Source organism: Canis lupus, chromosome 12, assembly GCF_048164855.1.
Source record: "Canis lupus baileyi chromosome 12, mCanLup2.hap1, whole genome shotgun sequence".
Taxonomy (NCBI): Eukaryota; Metazoa; Chordata; class Mammalia; order Carnivora; family Canidae; genus Canis; species Canis lupus.
Genome location: NC_132849.1, coordinates 14503330 through 14521448, shown reverse-complemented (window position 1 = coordinate 14521448; position 18119 = coordinate 14503330). Strand labels below are relative to the sequence as shown.

Here is an 18119-nt window from a genome sequence, read left to right as displayed (position 1 = left end):
TGCACTAAAGTGAGCACCTAAAATATGACATCACAGTAATCTCATTTATAAACACAGATGCAAATATCTTAAATAAAATAGAATTCAATTTTAATAGTATTATCTAGAAATTCATTACTTAGTAAGTAGGAATGATTGCCATGTTTTTTCAGAACTGTAGAGAATGAGAGCAAATGGTAACTCACTACCAATTACAACAGGCAAGGATTTTTAAATATGTAGACTTAGATGTAACTGAATAAATTGCCAGAGTCTTTCTGGAGAAGAGTTTCGCAGTATACAATGAAGACCATAAAACTGACCACTACTTTTTTTTAACCTAAAAATACTCTTAATCTTTATAAATTATCCAAAGGGGATAAGAGACAGAGGGAATAAAACAAGGGATTTGTATCTGTACTATTACTATTTTTGATTTTAAGAAAGTGAAAAACAGTATAGATATTTCACAGTTGAAAGAAGACTTGAACTGTTAGTTGTATGTTAATCATAATTGTCTTTAAAACCACAGATTTGTGGACCTGGTTAATGCATGTAAGGAGCACAATACATATAAGAAGTACAATATAATGTTAAAAATAGATCAGAAAAACAGCATATCCACAATGATACAATTATATACAAATGTATTTTTGTAATGGTGAAGATAACAATGAAGATGTTATGAACATTTGGGTTTGGAGAGTTTTTTAAGATGAAGTCACTTATGCCTCTTAGATTCAGTTTTTATCAACTGTGAAATTTTAAAGATAATTTTCATGATGGGAAATATATATGAACATATCTTGAGAGATGCCTTCATCTGAGTCAGGCTATTCAGGATTTCAAGAAGCGTTCCTCCTTTCTTTCAAAGAGGCTTGCTTTCTCCAAGAAGGAAAATGTGTTCAGAAATTTTAGGACTTTGGGATCTTGCTGCTTGCTCCCCCTTTCGGAATAGGAGAAAAAGACAGGAAGGAAGCCTCAGTCACGTGCTATTTAGACTAGAACAGAAATTCTGAGCTCTAGAATTATAATCCTTTTATTTCACTGGCTTCTCGGGATAGCTTGAATCAGCTAGTGTAGAGCTGTTGAGAAGGCACTTCTTTAATTGAGACTAAGGAAATGATTGTACAACTTCCCAAAGGCAGATGGGCCAAGAACCTTGTTACAGTATTGTTTGTAATGACAAAAATTTGGAGCAATTTCATTAAAAATTTAATTAAATCAAATCAAAATTTGATGTGTTTAATATGATGACATCCTGGTACATGCATGCCATATGGTATACTATGGTACATACCTCAGATGTAATGAGGATGAGTTGATATTTATAAAGCACTTACAACAGTGCCTAGTTCATAGTCATCGCTGTACATTTTTAAAATAGCATATTCAAACTACAGCATATGGGACACTTGGGTGGCTCAGTGGTTGAATGTCTGCTTTTGGCTCAGGTCGTGATCCTTGGTCCTGGGATTGAGTTGTGCATCAAGCTCCCCACAGGGAGCCTGCTTCTCCCTCTGCCTGTGTCTCTGCCTCTCTCTCTCTATCTCTGTGTCTGTGTCTCTCAGGAATAAATAAATAAAAATTTTTAAAAATCTACAACATATGATGAACTTGTTAAAAAATTACAATACAAATCTACATTTATTTAATTTTAGTTGGTCACACTGTATCGTTGATAGAAAAATAAATCATAACACATTATCTATGATATTACTAAAAGAAAGGCTGAGAATGATATATTAAAAACCTTTTTTTTAATTAAATTTTTTAAAGAATTCAGAGCCAGAAATACAGCCTAATTTTTCTCACACCTGACTTCCCTGACAGTACGTCTGAATTGGGCTGTCTATGACCCTAAGAGACTTATTTAATGCTAAGGATTTGCTCACAACAACTCTTGGTCCATGTGACTATGAAAAGTCAAAGTCAATTCTTACAGATCTTGTTTTTATTCTGATTAAGTTGTTAGTCTGATTAAGATTTTAGAACTGGAACTGACTGGTCTTGCTCACTTGGAAATTAAGCAGCTTTGGGATTAAAGGACAAGAAGCAACTTGCTTAACTTGCCTTGGGTGGTGGTGTTTAGATGTAACTAACAGACTGACTACAAAGTTCCTTTAAGGGAAAACTCTCAGAATCTCTTTCCAATGAGAGTCCTATTTGGGGAGATTAATTCCAGTTATCCCTAATGAGGTTATGAGGATTAAATAAATTAATATATTTAGAGCACTTAGAAGAGTACCTAGCATATAAGAAGCTTTATATGTTTCTTACTATTTTTGTGTTTTTGTTTGAGCCATGCAGCATTAAATAGAGCAGAACTTCTAGTGCTCAACCAAAAGACAGGAAGAAATGACAATTTTTTTTTCCTCAGTGTTTTTGACTAAATATCAAAAAATACTGGAAAGGAAGAAACACAGCTGTCCTTATTAACAGATTATATTTCCGTCAGCCTAAATATTTCAAGGAAATTGACTGAGAAACCATACAGGCATATCCTGGAGATATAGCAGGGTCTGTCCCAGACCACCACATAAAAGTGAATGTGTTAATAAAGCAAGTCAAATGAGTTTTTTAGTTTCCTAGCACATATAAAAGTTATGTTTATACTCTACTGTAGTCTGTTAAGTGTGTGATAGCATTATGTCTAAAAAATGTACGTATCTTAATTAAAAAATATTTTGTTGCTAAAAAAAACGCCAACCATCATCTGAGCTTTCAACCAGTCATTATCACTGATCACAGATCACCATAACAAATATAATAATAATGAAACAGTTTGAAATAATGTGAGAACTACCAAAATGTGACACAGAGACATTAAATGAACAAATATTGTTGGAAAAGTGGTACCCGTAGACTTGACATTAGGATTGCCCCAACCTTCAATTTGTAGAAAACATAGCATCTGTAAAGTGCAATAAAACAAGATATGCCTATGTACCAATAAAAGATGATCATACATAAAATTAATGTACTAAAACAAATAGCTTTCCTATATAACAGCAAATATCAATAGAGGCAAAAAATCTCGTTTGTAATAGGAACAAAATCAATAAAATTCCTGGGGAATAAACCTAATGAGAAATATACCTCATCTATAGGAAAAAATTATGAAACTTTGCAAAAGGACATAAAAGAAGAAGAAATGGAGAGATACACCATGTTTCTGGATTGGAAGAGCTAGGAATTTTGTCAATATTTTGTCCTTGAAACTCCTCAGTGCATTCAATGGGATACTAATCAAAATCCCTGTGGAACTGGTCTTATGAAGCTTGATAGGTTGATTCTCAAACTTCTGTGAAACATATAATGTGTGAGAATAAAGATCTTGAACAATAGCTATCATATTTGAATTCTTATTATGTGTTGGGTACTGGTTTAAATACCTTACATGTCTTTATTCATTTAATTCTCCCGATAATAAAATGTAGGAACTGTTAGTATCACCATTTTTCAGATCATGTCTACTATAACAGTACAGAGAGATCAAGTAACCTGCCCAAGGTTAGTAAATAACAAAATTAGTAACACCCAACTAGTAAATAACACAGCTGAGATTATACTAAGATCTGATTCCAGCCCTCATTCTTAACCCCTACAATCTTGCCTATATACCAAGGGAATATTTTCATTACTCGATAATCAAAACATCATATAAAGCCATAAATTAAAAATTATTATTTTGGAGCAAGAATAAAGTAGCACAATAGAAAAAAAATATACCAATGGGAATTTAGCTTCTTTATGATAAAGGGGCAATTTCAAATTGGTCAGAAAATATTAGTAAATTGTGCTGAGACAGTTTACTATCTCTTTGGGGCAACACTTAAATCAGACCCCTGCTTTATATCATGCCCATAAATAAATTCCAAATGTATTAAAAACCTAAACATTAAAAGTTTTATAAGAAAAATAGGAGAATAATTTTTATGCTCTCAGAGTGGGAAAAGACTTTCTAACTAAAATACAAAATCTAAAGCCATAAAATAAAATTGACAAGATTTAAGACTTTAATATGATAGAAGACAGCATAACCAAAGTTAAATCACAGTCTGAAAGAATAATGGCAGTATCTGTAATGGAATAATGATTAATATCCAGAATATATAAAAAACTCTAAGGACTCAATAAGAAAAAGGTCTAACAACCAGTGGGAAAATGAGCAAAAGGTAGCAAATCAACAGATAGTTGGGAAGATAAGAAGTAAAACTGTCCTACCCCAAAATGAAAAGGTACTTAACCTTCATTATTAAGGAAATTAAAATAATAATGAAGTATCATTTTTCAGCTATCAGGTGAGTGAAAAAATTTTAATTTTTAATGTCCAGTGTTGAAAAAAGGAGAGAAGAGACTGACACTATTTGAAGCTATAAATTGGGGTACAAATTGGTACAGCGTGTTTGAGGACAGTTTGGCAGTAATTATCAATATTTTAAATTCCACCTTCCATTTCACCTCTAGTAATTGTACTTCTCACATGTGTACAAGAATATGAATATGAAATATTCATTATAGTACTTTGTGTAACAGGGAGAAATTAGAACAAACCTAAGCACCCATTGGTAGATGAATGGCTAAATTATGGACCATTCATATCTGAGATATTATACATCCATTCAAAAGGTGTAGGCAGGGCAGCCCCAGTGGCACAGCGGTTTAGCGCCGCCTACAGCCCAGGGCGTGATCCTGGAGACCCTGGATGGAGTCCCACGTTGGGCATGGAGCCTGCTTCTCCCTCTGCCTGTGTCTCTGCCTCTCTCTCTCGGTGTGTCTCTGTGAATAAATAAATAAAATCTTAAAAAAAAAAAAAAGGTGGAGGCAGTAGATGTAGCAGCATGGAAAGATCTCCAAGACATACTAAGTTTAAAAAGCTAAGTCATGAGACAATACTTAAAGTAAAAATTCCATCTATTCTCAAATATCTGTCTATATTATTCATGTTAACAGTGACATGACCTTGAAGAAGAAAGGGAGTTTATAGAAGGGAGGAAAGGGAGAATTTCAACTTTTACTTGATTGCCTTCTTCCAACTTTTGAGAATGTGTTTACGTATTACTTGCATGCTTTTTCAAACTACAGTTAATTTTAGAAGATAAATTTAGAGGTAGAAAATACTTGTTATATAATTGTGTTCATCTCTTGTCTTTATTTCTGCAAGTTCATCATCTATACAGTAGTACAAAAAGAGCAGTCTTTTCACATGACTGCAAAAAATCGTCCTCAGGGAATTTAGTTCACAAGTAGAAACTTAGGAAAAATCAGAAAAACATTCTGTTTATCCTGAGTTTTCCTTTGCCTAATTTCATCCCATTACACCTAGTTAGTTTAAGTCTCTTGAGATGCTTTTCTCTCCTCCTTAATAGTCATGTTCTTTAAATACCTAGAGAGTAGTCATATGATCATATCGTGTCTTTTCTATTTCCATTTTTAAAACATTATTATACACACATCCTTTATCATGAAACCCCCAAAACACATTTTAGAAACAGGCAAAATAGAGAGCAAAATAATTCTACCTAATAAATGATATCTTTATCTATCTACTATTCTTATCTATGCCATTTAAATGTATGCTGTATATAAAAGAGACCCTCAGGAAATTCTACATGAATTATCTTCATCTAAATATTTAGGGGCTTCTTCAGAACTCTCCTTCTTCCCTTTGTATGTGTGCTATGAAAAGAACAGTGGCATTAGAAAAGCCAAGGAAATCTGACCCTCTGGATTTTGTCAACTCAGAAAACTTCTCCACTAGAAAAGTCTGAAAGACTTGTGTTTTCTTCTGTCGCAAGCATGTCAAGGTATCATTTCAGCTAGCTCAAACTATATTACAGTGGAAACTTCCTGTTTTATATTAGAAACTGCCAGAATGAATATAAGCTTATATTCAGCACTTCAGGATTACATACTAATTTATTCAGAAGCAAATCTATTGTTTTTAATATAATATTATTTAATGTCATGTAAAATTGAGACATACACATTCAGGATTCTGTTCAAATTCTCTATGTTAGAAAACATAGACAAATCCATAACCACTCTTAGCCTTTAGTTCTTTGTCTTTAAGGGGATTTTACAGACAATTACAAAGCATGATTCGTATTGGAAAGGCTCCTTATAAATATTTAACTTCCACGTCCTCTTTTGTACAGTCTTCTTTCAGTATATTCTGAAAAATACAAATGCGAAAGTTTGCTTTTTCTTGTCTTAATTTATTCTATTTATAATTATCTAATCTGTTTAAAATAAATATATTAGTTAAGACTTCAAAATGTCATCTGCTCTAATAATCAGCCTTAGGCAAGCAGATGCTTCAAGAACTTAGGAGTCATCCTTTCTCTTCTTGGAAAATCTAGAAAAATACAAACTTCAGCAACTTCCCTTTGCAGTCATTCAGCATGAGACCCTTGCTATTCAGGAAGAGTAGTGTTCCAGCTTTCGCTGTTTTATTAAACACTAACTGTGGCACTCCTTGACCATAGAGAATAGCATCTACTCATATGAACCACTCCCTAGACTTAATGGACAATTTTAATTTACCCATTAATCTTTCATGTTCATTATCTGCAGTTGCATAACAAATTACTCTAAAACTTGATGTAAAATGACACATTTTTATGGTCTTACAGTTTCTGTGGGTCAAGGATGAGATTGGCTTACTAGATTCTCTGGCTCAGGGTCTCCCACAAAGCTGCAGTCACTTCAAATCTCTTTCAGGAAGGATCCATTTCCTTAATTACCCAGTGATGGAGGATCCAGTTCCCTATAGGTTTATTACCCAAGGCTTCAGTTGCACAAGAGCTGCTGGCCACAGATGACCTCAAGTTCCTTGCCATGTGTGCCTCTTTATAGAGCATCTCACAACGTGGTAACTTGCTTCATCAGAGCAAGTGAGTTGGGAAGAGAGAATGTGACATAGTAAGATGGAAGTCACAGTCTTTGAAACTTAATCACAGAAGTGACATCCCATCACGTTTGCCATATTCTGTTCTTTCTCTGTAGCCTGGGTTTGAGGAAGTGCTAATACTTTCCCTGCTGACATGGCTCATCACATGACAGCAGATATATGATTGTTTCTTATCAAAATAAAAAATTTCTCCTGCAGGTAGCTGTCGAGTTTTAAGATCTACACAAGTCTGTAGTCAGCAGAATTTACAGTAGGACGAAGATTCAAACTAGGACTTGATGCAGCAAATCACTGGACAGAGTCTTGAAACCAAACATTTTCCATGTCTTCCTCTTTACTCTGGGTTTCTCAAAGGTTGAAATAAAAGATAGCTTGAGGCATATGTGTCTGAGAAGTTCTGGCTGATACTGATGATGAAACATCTTCACTGTCAACTAAAAGAATATACATTTTAAGCCAGGCTTTTTTCTCTCCTGCGGAAGTCATGGCCCATAATGATTAACCAGGCAATGACCACTGGAACACTATTACCACTGGAAGCTGTACTTAGGAAACAAGGCCATGAACAGTTATGGTAGAGAAGAAGCTTCTTGAAGTAACAAAGCAAGGAAATCTGCCCCTAGGTCATATTGAAGCTTACCCAGTTTAGGAAATTACTGCAGCAATTAGGTGGTCACATGGTCTTTGCTATCTTTGAAGAAAGAGGTTCTGCAGTCCCCTGAGAACCTCAGTCCAGTGTTTTCAACCCTTTACTTAAAATCTGTTGTTTAAAATTATCCTGGCCTTGGTTGAGCTCATGAGCCATTCAAAATCATTACTGCATTAATTTTGGATCACAGTAGGAGATGGACACATGTAACACTGGATGTACACAAACAGGTACATACATTAAGGGAATTTCCTTCTCATCCTTTCTTCTTAAAGTTCAGATCTCCCCAGTTTTATTATCCTCTTCTAGAACCTGTGTTCCATCTCTTAACCCTTGTGGCTTAAGGCATTCTTTGATATTTTAGTGGATTTTTTCTATCTCCATAGTTCTAATGGTTTCACTTTCAAGTATTTTGATAGATATTCTCATATAGCAGTGAGTTTGGGTATTTGCTTATAAGCCTTTCATCCCATTCCTCACCATAGTCTGTCTGTCTTTCTTTCTTTCTTTCTTTCTTTCTTTCTTTCTTTCTTTCTTTCTTTCTTCTTCCTTCCTTCCTTCCTTCCTTCTCTTTGACAAATAGAGTAGGAATTACAGGATTATATTTTTATGTTAGAGATCCCTTCAAATACATAAAGATATGGAGAGAGAAATATACATATAGAGAGAAATAGAGAATAATATATAAATAGATATGCTTGGGAGCATTTATTTCCCGCAAGAAACCTAATTACCCCTTTCTAGCAAGTACCTTTTTTTTTAAGTTCTTATTATTAAAATAGAAAGAAAGAGACCATAATACTTAACAAGGATGTTTATTCTGGGAAATCTGTAGTAAATTTAGGAGAGATTTAAAAAGAGGCAAACCAAGGATATCTGCAATGAAAATCAAGAAGTTGCCTTATTTTAAATGATAATTGAAGCTCAGGTTTTTGTGGATTTGTTTCAGCTGTGCCTATAGTTGCAGTGAACACTGGTCTCACTAGATTATACTACAGCTTTGTCTGAATTTATTAGACAACCCCTAGCTCTACTTTCCTGGTAGCTGACTATCTCTCCCCCTTTCCCCTCCTACACATCTGCCAATATTTCTCCTACAATTCCAATTTGGTGAAAATGAGAGCCCTGCCCATCATTGAGGGCTTCATCCATCTCATTATACTATAAGATGCTTACATTACACATCTTTCAATATTCCTTCTCCAGCCAAGTACAAGAAGCAGACAAGATTGAAGTTATTACTCTTTATTCTATATACCATTCTGGATTTGTTGTACTTACAAAGAGTCACGGAACCTTTAGGATTCACCGTAAAGTAAGATTCCATTGTTGCTGCATTTATCAGAGCTCCATGTGATGTGAAGCTTGCTTTTTTTTAAAAGATTTTATGTATTTATTTGAGAGAGAGAATGCACATGCTGAGTGAGGTAGGGGAGTGGCAGAGGGGGATGGAGAGGAAGAGGAAGAGAGAAACTTGAGCAGACTCCATGCTGAGTGTGTAGCCCAATGCAGGCCCTGAGATCATGACCCAAGCCCAAACCAAGAGTCAGATGCTTAACCAACTGAGTCATCCAGGTGCCCCTGGAGCTTGCTTTCATTTTACAGGAAAATCAGTTTTTTACTTGATATAATGATTGTGTCAAAAGAAATTAAACAGATTCTCAGAGACTGTGCTCTTTAATGAGAAAATATTTGGGTCATTCTGGTTTTAAAATACTCATTAAAGCTCTAGTTTTACTTTTTTTAAAAAATCATAAATAATGACTGAATATCTGTTAGATTTATGTCCTAGTCTCTTATAAGAGGAATATAGAATAGAGAATATAGAGCTATGCCTCTCATTTCATACAGTATCATCAAATTAGAGAAGGATTTAACTCAATTAGGCTGGCCCCAGACCTTTTCTCCATAGCAAAAGCCAGCAAACTAAGGCCCACTGCATTTTTTATAAGTAATGTTTTATGGAGACAAAACTATGCCTACTCATTTGCCTGTTGTCTGTGGCTCCTTTTGCACTACAATGGCCAACTTGAGTACTTGATACAGAGAATAAATATATATGGCCCACAAAACCTGAAACACTACCTGGCCTAAGTTTGCCACCCCCTGCTCCATAGTATTAAAAGAAAGTGAAAACATTTACAAACTTTTAAGAATAAAAAGTCTTCATAATGTAATCAAGATGTTTGTATTTTTAATCAATAGAAATGTTGTTTGTTTTTTTTTTTTAATGACGTGTTTTAAAGATTTTATTTATTTATTTGACAGAAAGAAAGAAGGACCACAAGCAAGGGGAATGGCAGGCAGAGGGAGAGGGAGAAGCAGACTCCTCACTGAGCAGGGACCCAATGTGGGGCTGGATCCCAGGACCCTGGGATCATGACCTGAGCCAAAGGCAGACACCTAACTGACTGAGCCACCCAGGCACCCCAAAATTTGTTTTCTTTTTTAAATAAAAGGATGTAATTGTATAAAAGGCCTGGTAGGTAACATTAAAGTTTTTAAAAACATTTTGAAGTCTGAATAGTTTTTGAGAGACAGTTTTAAATATTTAAAATATTTTATTAAGATATTATATTAAGATATGTAAGGACTTAAAAATACTTTAAAATAAAGAGCTAGGTCTGAAATCCCTAATAATGGCAATCATATTGGAGGATGAGAAAAAGTGTAGAATAGATAGATGCTCTTTGTTTCTTTTTTTTTTTTAAGATTTAATTCATTTATTCATGAGAGACAGAGAGAGAAGCAGAGACACAGGCAGAGGGAGAAGCAGGCTCTCTGCAGAGAGCCTGATGTGGGATTCAATCCCAGGACCCCAGGATCATGCCCTGGGCGGAAGGCAGGTGCTAAACCACTGAGCCACCCAGGGATTCCCCAATGCTCTTTGTTTCTTGACACTGATAATTATTATAAGTACGTATCTTAAAAATTGAATCAAGATTGTTTGTATACCTTGTAAATCATTAGCAAAAACAAAATCAAAGAAGATCTCTGCATAGTTAAGGAAACAACAAAGAATAAAACAAAACAGAAAGCAATAAACCAGATAATTCAAGACCAAACTCTTTATGGTAATAAATGTAAATAGATTGTGTTCCTACTAAAAGACACAGATTGGCTTTTAAAAAAAATCGAGACGTCAAAAAATGATGCTCAGATATTAAAAGACAAAAGACAAAAACGCAAGCAAATATAATTTAAGGGGAAGTAGAGGCTGTAGTATTAAAATTGGTGAGCATGTGGTATTAAAATTGGTATATTGAATTATAGTTGAAGAAATTGAAGTGTGACTGCATTTAACTTCATTAAACACTTTGTTACTGGGTTAATGATCAAGCAAGATCATTTGAGCCTGTCATTACAGAAAACACATAAATGTGTGTTATATTACTGCCTTAGCCTGGAGGTCCTAGGCTTTAGATTAGTGCATATATGTGTGAAAGAAGAAGAAAATCTGGTGAAGAGCAGCCAAATAAGCCCAAGCTTCTAAGGAAAGAAAAACAGATGGAGGTGATGGTTGCCTGTCTTCAACATGTGCCTTCCTGAATCTGGATGTCTTGAAATTAGAGCCATTGTGGCCAGAATTCTGGAGCTGAAAATTGTATCAGATCATCAGTGGTTTGTTTCTGTTGTGAAGAGACAAACTGGGGAAAGAATAGAATGACTATAATAAATGTTAACTTTGGAGAGTGAATAATTGTTGATTCAATTCTTAGGTCTTGTCTCCCCACGTAAATCATCTTCTTTTTCTGTTTATCTGTTTTGTTTTACCTCTGCACTCTTATCAAAGTCTGACTTGTCCTTTAATCTATATTTAAGTTGCAGAAGTCATGATCATTACTACCTTTAACATTTATTAAAATTCTACTATTGCATTGTGGGTATTTTACATTATATACACTGTCTCCTTTATCATGACTATTCTTTCACTGTGTACCGCTTCCTTGCATCATATTGGGAGTTGAAATCAATTTTTAGTTTTCAGTTCCCTTCTGGTTTCTATATTAAATCTTTTCCAAAAATATGTTTTCCTCTTGAGACTTAAGGATGATACTCCTTTGCAATGATCCTAGTATTTTTCCATAGGTTTTTTCCCCCAATTATTTATCCTAGAAGGAATATTAGATGCATTTTTTATGTCAACAGACAGGATCTGTGATTCACTGTGGTCTTGTTTACTTGGGTTTGCTGTATAGTGTCCCCAGAAATATAAAAAAAGAAAGTTCATGCTCTTGTATCCATGTTAGGAGTCAGCACAGTAGCACATTTTATAAGCCTAGAGCAAGAATGTTGGTTCAAAAGCTACATCACAGTGTGGATTTATTTCTAGGCCAAAAGCTTAAATACCAGATTTTCAGTTTCAAAAACCAGATACCTGTTAACCCTGTTCTTGAGTATGGTTAGCCCCATCTCAGATCCACAGCTAGGGAGCACGTTGATATACACTTCCTGTCCAGGTATCCCGCAATTATTCATCTAATGCAACATTAATGGTTTACTGTTTACCTTAAGCCTATCTGTATTGTCTCTCTCTCTGACATTAACCAGTAGGATGAATGGATACCCTATTGCCCTAGCATGTTCTCTTCCTGGGATCTTTTAATCTGTGCTGCATTGTGACTCTATAATGCTTTGTATCACTCAAGCCCTCTTACCTTCTGCCATATTATAAAAGTCTAAGTATTACATAGAGGCTGAGAGAAAGGGTATCCAGCTTTATGCACTTCAGAAAGCAACTGATAAACCAACTGCTGATAAGAATGCAGAACAATGGGATTTCTCATGCATGCATTAGTGGTGGGAATATAAAATGATACTGTCACTGGAAAACACCTTAGCAGTTTCTTATAAAATTAAATATATACTTACCATATAAACTAGCAGTCACACTCCTGGGCATTTATCTTAGAGAAATGAAAACTTATGTTTACACAAAAAACTATACTTAAATGTTCATAGCTGCTTTATTTGTAATAATCAAAAATTGGAAATGTACTTCCTATGTACAATCCAGAGGTACTTCAAAGAATGAATGGATATGCGCTTTGAAGATACATGCAATCTATGATAGATTTATACAATAGGATACTAACTACTTGGCAATAAGAAGGTTTGGGCTATTGATAATATGCAAAAACATGAAAGGCTCTCAAGGGCATGTGCTGAGTGAAAAATAAAAGCCAATCTATCACGTTTACATATTGTATGATTCCATTTATATAACATCCTCTAAGTGACAAAATTTTAGTGATAAAGAATAAATCAGTGGTTGCCAGAGGTTAGGGTTGGGGATAGAGGAAGGTGTGACTAGTACAAAGTAAAACAAAGGAGTTCCATTATGGTAATGGGACAGTTCTGCATTCTGATTGTAGAGATAGTTACACAAATCTACATGTGATAAAATTTTGTACATTTTATAAAACACAAACGAGTGCATATAAAGCACACATAAACAAGAATCCATGTAAAATCTGGTAAAAATCCAAATAAGGTCTCTACCTAAATTCATAGTATTGTACCAATGTCAGTTTCCTGGTTTTGACAATGTACCCTGAATATAAAAGCTATTAGTGGGGGAAGCTGGCTGAATGGTTTATGGAAACTCGTACTATTTTTGCAACTTCTCGAGTCCTGGGTGGCTCATTGGTTTCATGCCACCTTCAGTCCAGGGTGTGATCCTGAAGGCTCTGGATCGAGTCCCACGTCGGGCTCCCTGCATGAAGTCTGCTTCTTCCTCTGCCTGTGTCTCTGCCTCTCTCTTTGTTTCTCATGAATAAATAAATAAAATTTAAAAATTAATTATTGAAAAAAAAGCTGTCTTAAAAAAACAAAAAAAAAAAGCAGCAGTCATGCAACAGTGGAATGGCCACTCAATTTTTCTGATTGTTAGAGACCAGTAGTTTTCAAACCTCACTGCTAGACAGCACCCCCCTCCTCCACCCTGGGCTCATTGAACCAGGATCTCTAGAAATGAAGCCAAAGAATCTGATTTGCAGAAAATTGTCCAGGATTAGGAAACATGTTATAGAGCTGGTGTTTGAGCCAGGGGTAGGTGTGGAGAAGATTGGTGAGTATGTTCTGCATGAGCTCTGGATTGTGATTCTTGATCTTTCTGAATTCTGGCAATAAGTTAACTACCCATTTTAGATTTTAGCATTGTTAAGAGTTTTTACTTTTCTCAGAGTTTTTATAGCTATTTCATTGGGAAGTTTCTTGAGGCTGTGTTATTAGCTACTAATCATTTGGGAATTTAAACCAGAAGGAGGGTGGTAGTACTTTCATAGATGGACCTTGTCTTTGCCTTATCTACATGTGAATGGTGACTTGCCTCCAGCTTTCCCCAGAGAGGCTGCAGAGTACTACTTTACTTGATCAGATTTTCACACTGATGTGGCGTCAACATAAATCACGTTTCCCTCAAGGTTGGCTAGTGAATGGAAGACAGCCAAGGCACACCACAGTGAAGACATCAGTTAGGAAAATTACATTCAAAACCTGAAAGCAGCTGTCACGGAAGTTTTTGTTTATGAAAATTGGAAAAGTTCTCCCCTCTCAGCCCACTGACATCCCTGATTTATTGTTTCTCTGCTGAAAATTATCCAAAGATGTTTTCAGACATTAGCTGGTGAAAGCTAAATTTATTGAAGGTGGGGGACAATGTAAAGAGCCATTATATTTGCGAATTTCTCAGCCAGACATGGCAACATTTAAATAGCTAGAGTTGACCAGATTCTTTTTTGCATTTATACAAAAATCAATTGAGGAGCTAGGATGATCCATATCACTAGAAGGGAGATACTTTGTTATGCTGTGGTACAAAAAACTCTGTGCCAATAATAAGGAGACTTGAGTGTTTAACCCTCGCTCTCACTCTACTGCTAACTCAAAATGTATCCTTGGTCAGATTGCTTAACTCCTCAGGTTGTCATTTTTCTTATCTGTAAAAGTTGGAGGTAGACATTAGAGTAAGTGAGCATTTTTCAAACATTTATGAGTGTTGGAATTGAAATATAACCTCATGACCACTCCCCTTTTGGAATTTAAAAATAATATTGTTATTTTTTTCATGGCATATGATAAAGAAGCAAATGAAAAGTTCAGATTTTGCATATAATTAAAGATTCTAAGATTAATTTCAATATAATATCCAGAAATATTAAATACATGTTACCTTTTCTCATATAAAAATTATGCATAGTATTTATTTTAAGCTAATTATGTAAGAGAAGGCATGATTTATGAAATAATCCAATTGTAATATTTTATTGAATTGTTTGGAGATAACATGTAAGGAGTTCCAGTTATTAAAATACAGATCCAAAGAACCAGATCTATTTATAAGATCGATTGTTCGAATTTTTTTTTTAAAGATTTTATTTATTCATGAGAGACACAAAGAGAGGCAGAGACATATGTAGAGAAGCAAGCTCCCTGCGGGGAGCCCGATGCAGGACTCAATCCCAGGACCCCGGGATCATGCCCTGAGCTAAAGATAGACGTTCAACCACTGACCCACCCAGGTGCCCCTGAAATTTTTAATTTTGAATATTAAAGACTAATGTTTTTATATTTTTCAAATTGTGTTTCTAAATAAAATAAGGAAAGGTAGGAAATGCACGTGTTTCTCAAAAAAATGTCAATATGATTAATCTTAAATCCTAATGAATACAAAGTCAGATTGAATAAAACTATTTCCTCTTTTCAAATATGTTTTTATGAAGAGTCTGATCAATAAATACAATTACAAATTTATTTAAGATCATTGGAACGTATTTGCAAAATTATCATTTCAATAGTCTTCATTTATTTTTCTTATTTCAGGGTTATGTCTTCTGCCTTTAAACAGACAATCTATTATGGGCAAAAATTAAGCAACATATGAGTGTGTTAGAGTTCTCCAGAGAAACAGAACCAGTAAGACCTGTGTGTATATGTATATGTATATATTCATATGTCTATTTGTTTATAAGAGATTTATTATAAGGAATTGGCTCATGTGATTATGGAAGCTGACAGATTTCTCAAAATCTGCAGTGGGCAAGCCTGAGACACAGGAGAGCCTGTGATACAGTTCCCGTTTGAATGCTAGCAGGCTTGAGACACTAAAAGAGTTGATGTTTCAGTACCAGTCCAAAAGCCAGAAAAGACTGATGTCCTAGCTCAAGGCATTTAGGCAGAAAGAGGTCAGCCTTTTTGTTCTATTCAGTCCTTCAACTGATTGGATGCCTACCCACATTGGGGTGAACAATCTGCTTTACTCAGTCTACTGATCTAAATATTATGAATATCCAGAAACACTCTCACAGACACACCCAAAATAATGTTTGACAAAATGTCTGGGGACCCTGTAGCCCAGTCAAATTGACACTTAAAACTAACCATCAGAATGATTAAAAATGAAAACATTTTCAATTTTTAAAAAAGATTTTATTTATTTATTCATGAGAGAGACAGAGAGAGAAGCAGAGACATAGCAGAGGGAGAAGCAGGCTCCCCACAAGGAGCCTGACATGGGACTTGATCTCAGGACCCTGAGATCACAACCTGAGCCAAAGGCAGATGCTCAACCACTGAGCCACCCAGGTGCCCCAACATTTTCAAATTTTGTAATGGTAAATATACACACACACTCACTTACTTTCATCACAGTACCTAGCTGTGTTCCTTTGAGTGGAAAACCAACCGACTGGATCATGAACAAATTCTTCTGAATTCCTTTGGCTACTACTCATGTCTTACTGTACACTCACTTAGAAGATGTCAAGCAGTACAAGTTTAAGGGGGAAAGTAAATATTCCATTTACTGACACTTTAAATAAACATATTATTATAAGACTAAATAACTATGCATCACAATTGTGTACCTTGTTATATTTTCATAAAGTGAATGCACTCACAAAAGCCAGATTAAAAAACTTAAACATTTACCAACAATCCCCTGAAGTTCCTCTTTATACCTGTTCCCGGTCTCTCATGCCTCCCAACCAATAAAATTACTATGGTTATTTCTATCAGCATTGATTGATTAGTTTGGCCTGCTTTGAACTTTATATGAATAGGATTACACAGTATGTACTTCTTTACATTCAATTTCTTTTATTAAAAACAATATATTTATGAAATTCATCCAAACAGTAGTATGAATCAGTAATTTATTCTTTCTCATTGCTGTGAGGTATTCCATTATATGATTATACCACAATTTATTAATCTTTGATTGTTGATGACATTTGGGAAGTCTTGATTGGGGTTTTTACAAATAGTGCTGCCTTAACAGTCTTATAAGTGCTTTTTGATGCACCCATTTCTATTGGACATATTCCTACAATTGAAATTGCTGGTCATAGGATATATGTATATTAGCTTTAGTATATACTGCCAGTTTTTCAAAGTGATTATAATCAATTTATACCAAGAATGATGATCATTCAACTTGCTCCACATCCTCAACAACACATGGTATTATATTCTTTTTAATTTTAGCCATTCCAGTGAGTGTGTACTGGTATCTCATTGTGAGTTTTATTTTTAATATAATCATATGTTGTAAAATAAAATAATATAATTAGCATTATTTCCCTAATACAAATGATATTGAGCAACCTATTCATATGTTAATTAGCCATTGTGATATCTTCTTTTGTGAAGTGCTAGTTCTAGTATTTTGCCCTATTTTCTATTGGATTTCTTTTCTTACAATGACCTTTTCAGGTTTTGGTATCAAGGTTATGCAAGTCTAATAAAAATCATTTGTGAAAAGTTCCCTCATTTTCTCTTTCAGGAAGAATTTGTGTAAGATTAGCGTTATTTCTCCCTTCAATGTTATGAAGACTTCACTAGTGAAATCATATGGATGAGAAAATTTCTTTCTGGGAAACTTAATATAGACTTAGTTTCTTAAATACACAAGTGAGTAGTCAGATCTTCTATTTATTTTTATGTCCATTTTGGTAAACTGTGTTCTAGGAATTTATTTTATCCACAGTTCCTAATCCATTGGCATTAAGTTGTTCATAAGATTATCTCATTGTATTATTATATTATCTGTAGGATCTATAGTTATGTGCTCTTTTTCATTCCTAATATTGATATTTTATTTCTTTTTTTCCTTGATTGTTGTTGATAGAGGTTATCATTTTTACTAGTCTTTACAAAACAATTGTTGACCTTATTCATTGCACTTTTACAGAGAAGTAAAAGCAGCACCAGCAATGGCAGCAATAGCAGGCTGCTGTTTTTTTACTTCTTGAGATGAATACCCAAATCCATCTTTTTGCTTCCCCAGTCTTCTTTTCTAATGTATGTATTTAGGGCAGTAAATTTCCCTTGAGGCACAGATATTCTTTCATTCCAGAGATCCTGATAAATCTTACTTTCATTAACATTCAACATTATTTGCCATTTTTAGATTTTCTAGCTATTTTTTGTTATTGATTTATACTTGATTTCACTGTGGTCAGAGAATATAATAGAACTATTTCTAGTGCTTTGAAATTTGTTGAGATTTATCATTTGGCTCAGCATGTGGTCAATTTTGGTAAATATTCTAATGCCCTTCTAAAAAGTGTGTTT

General features: G+C 34.6%; 1 protein-coding gene and 1 long non-coding RNA gene across 10 annotated transcripts in view; both read left to right on the top strand.

Annotated features, from left to right (window-relative positions):
- Window positions 1-18119, top strand: part of EXOC6B (exocyst complex component 6B) — a 615377-nt gene that overhangs the window by 485786 nt on the left and 111472 nt on the right. For 2 of the 9 annotated variants that reach the window (XR_012004237.1, XR_012004239.1), the window contains exons 21-22: window positions 15369-15470; window positions 17329-17456. The exons of 6 other annotated variants lie outside the window; for them this stretch is intronic. The gene's annotated coding sequence lies outside the window, so the exon portion shown is untranslated. The remainder of the gene's footprint in view (window positions 1-15368; window positions 15471-17328; window positions 17457-18119) is intronic. One more of the 9 variants, XR_012004238.1, reaches the window with a different exon arrangement.
- Window positions 6354-11200, top strand: LOC140600650 (uncharacterized). Its single transcript, XR_012003826.1, has 2 exons — window positions 6354-8859; window positions 9813-11200. It is a non-coding gene; the product is annotated as an uncharacterized lncRNA (long non-coding RNA).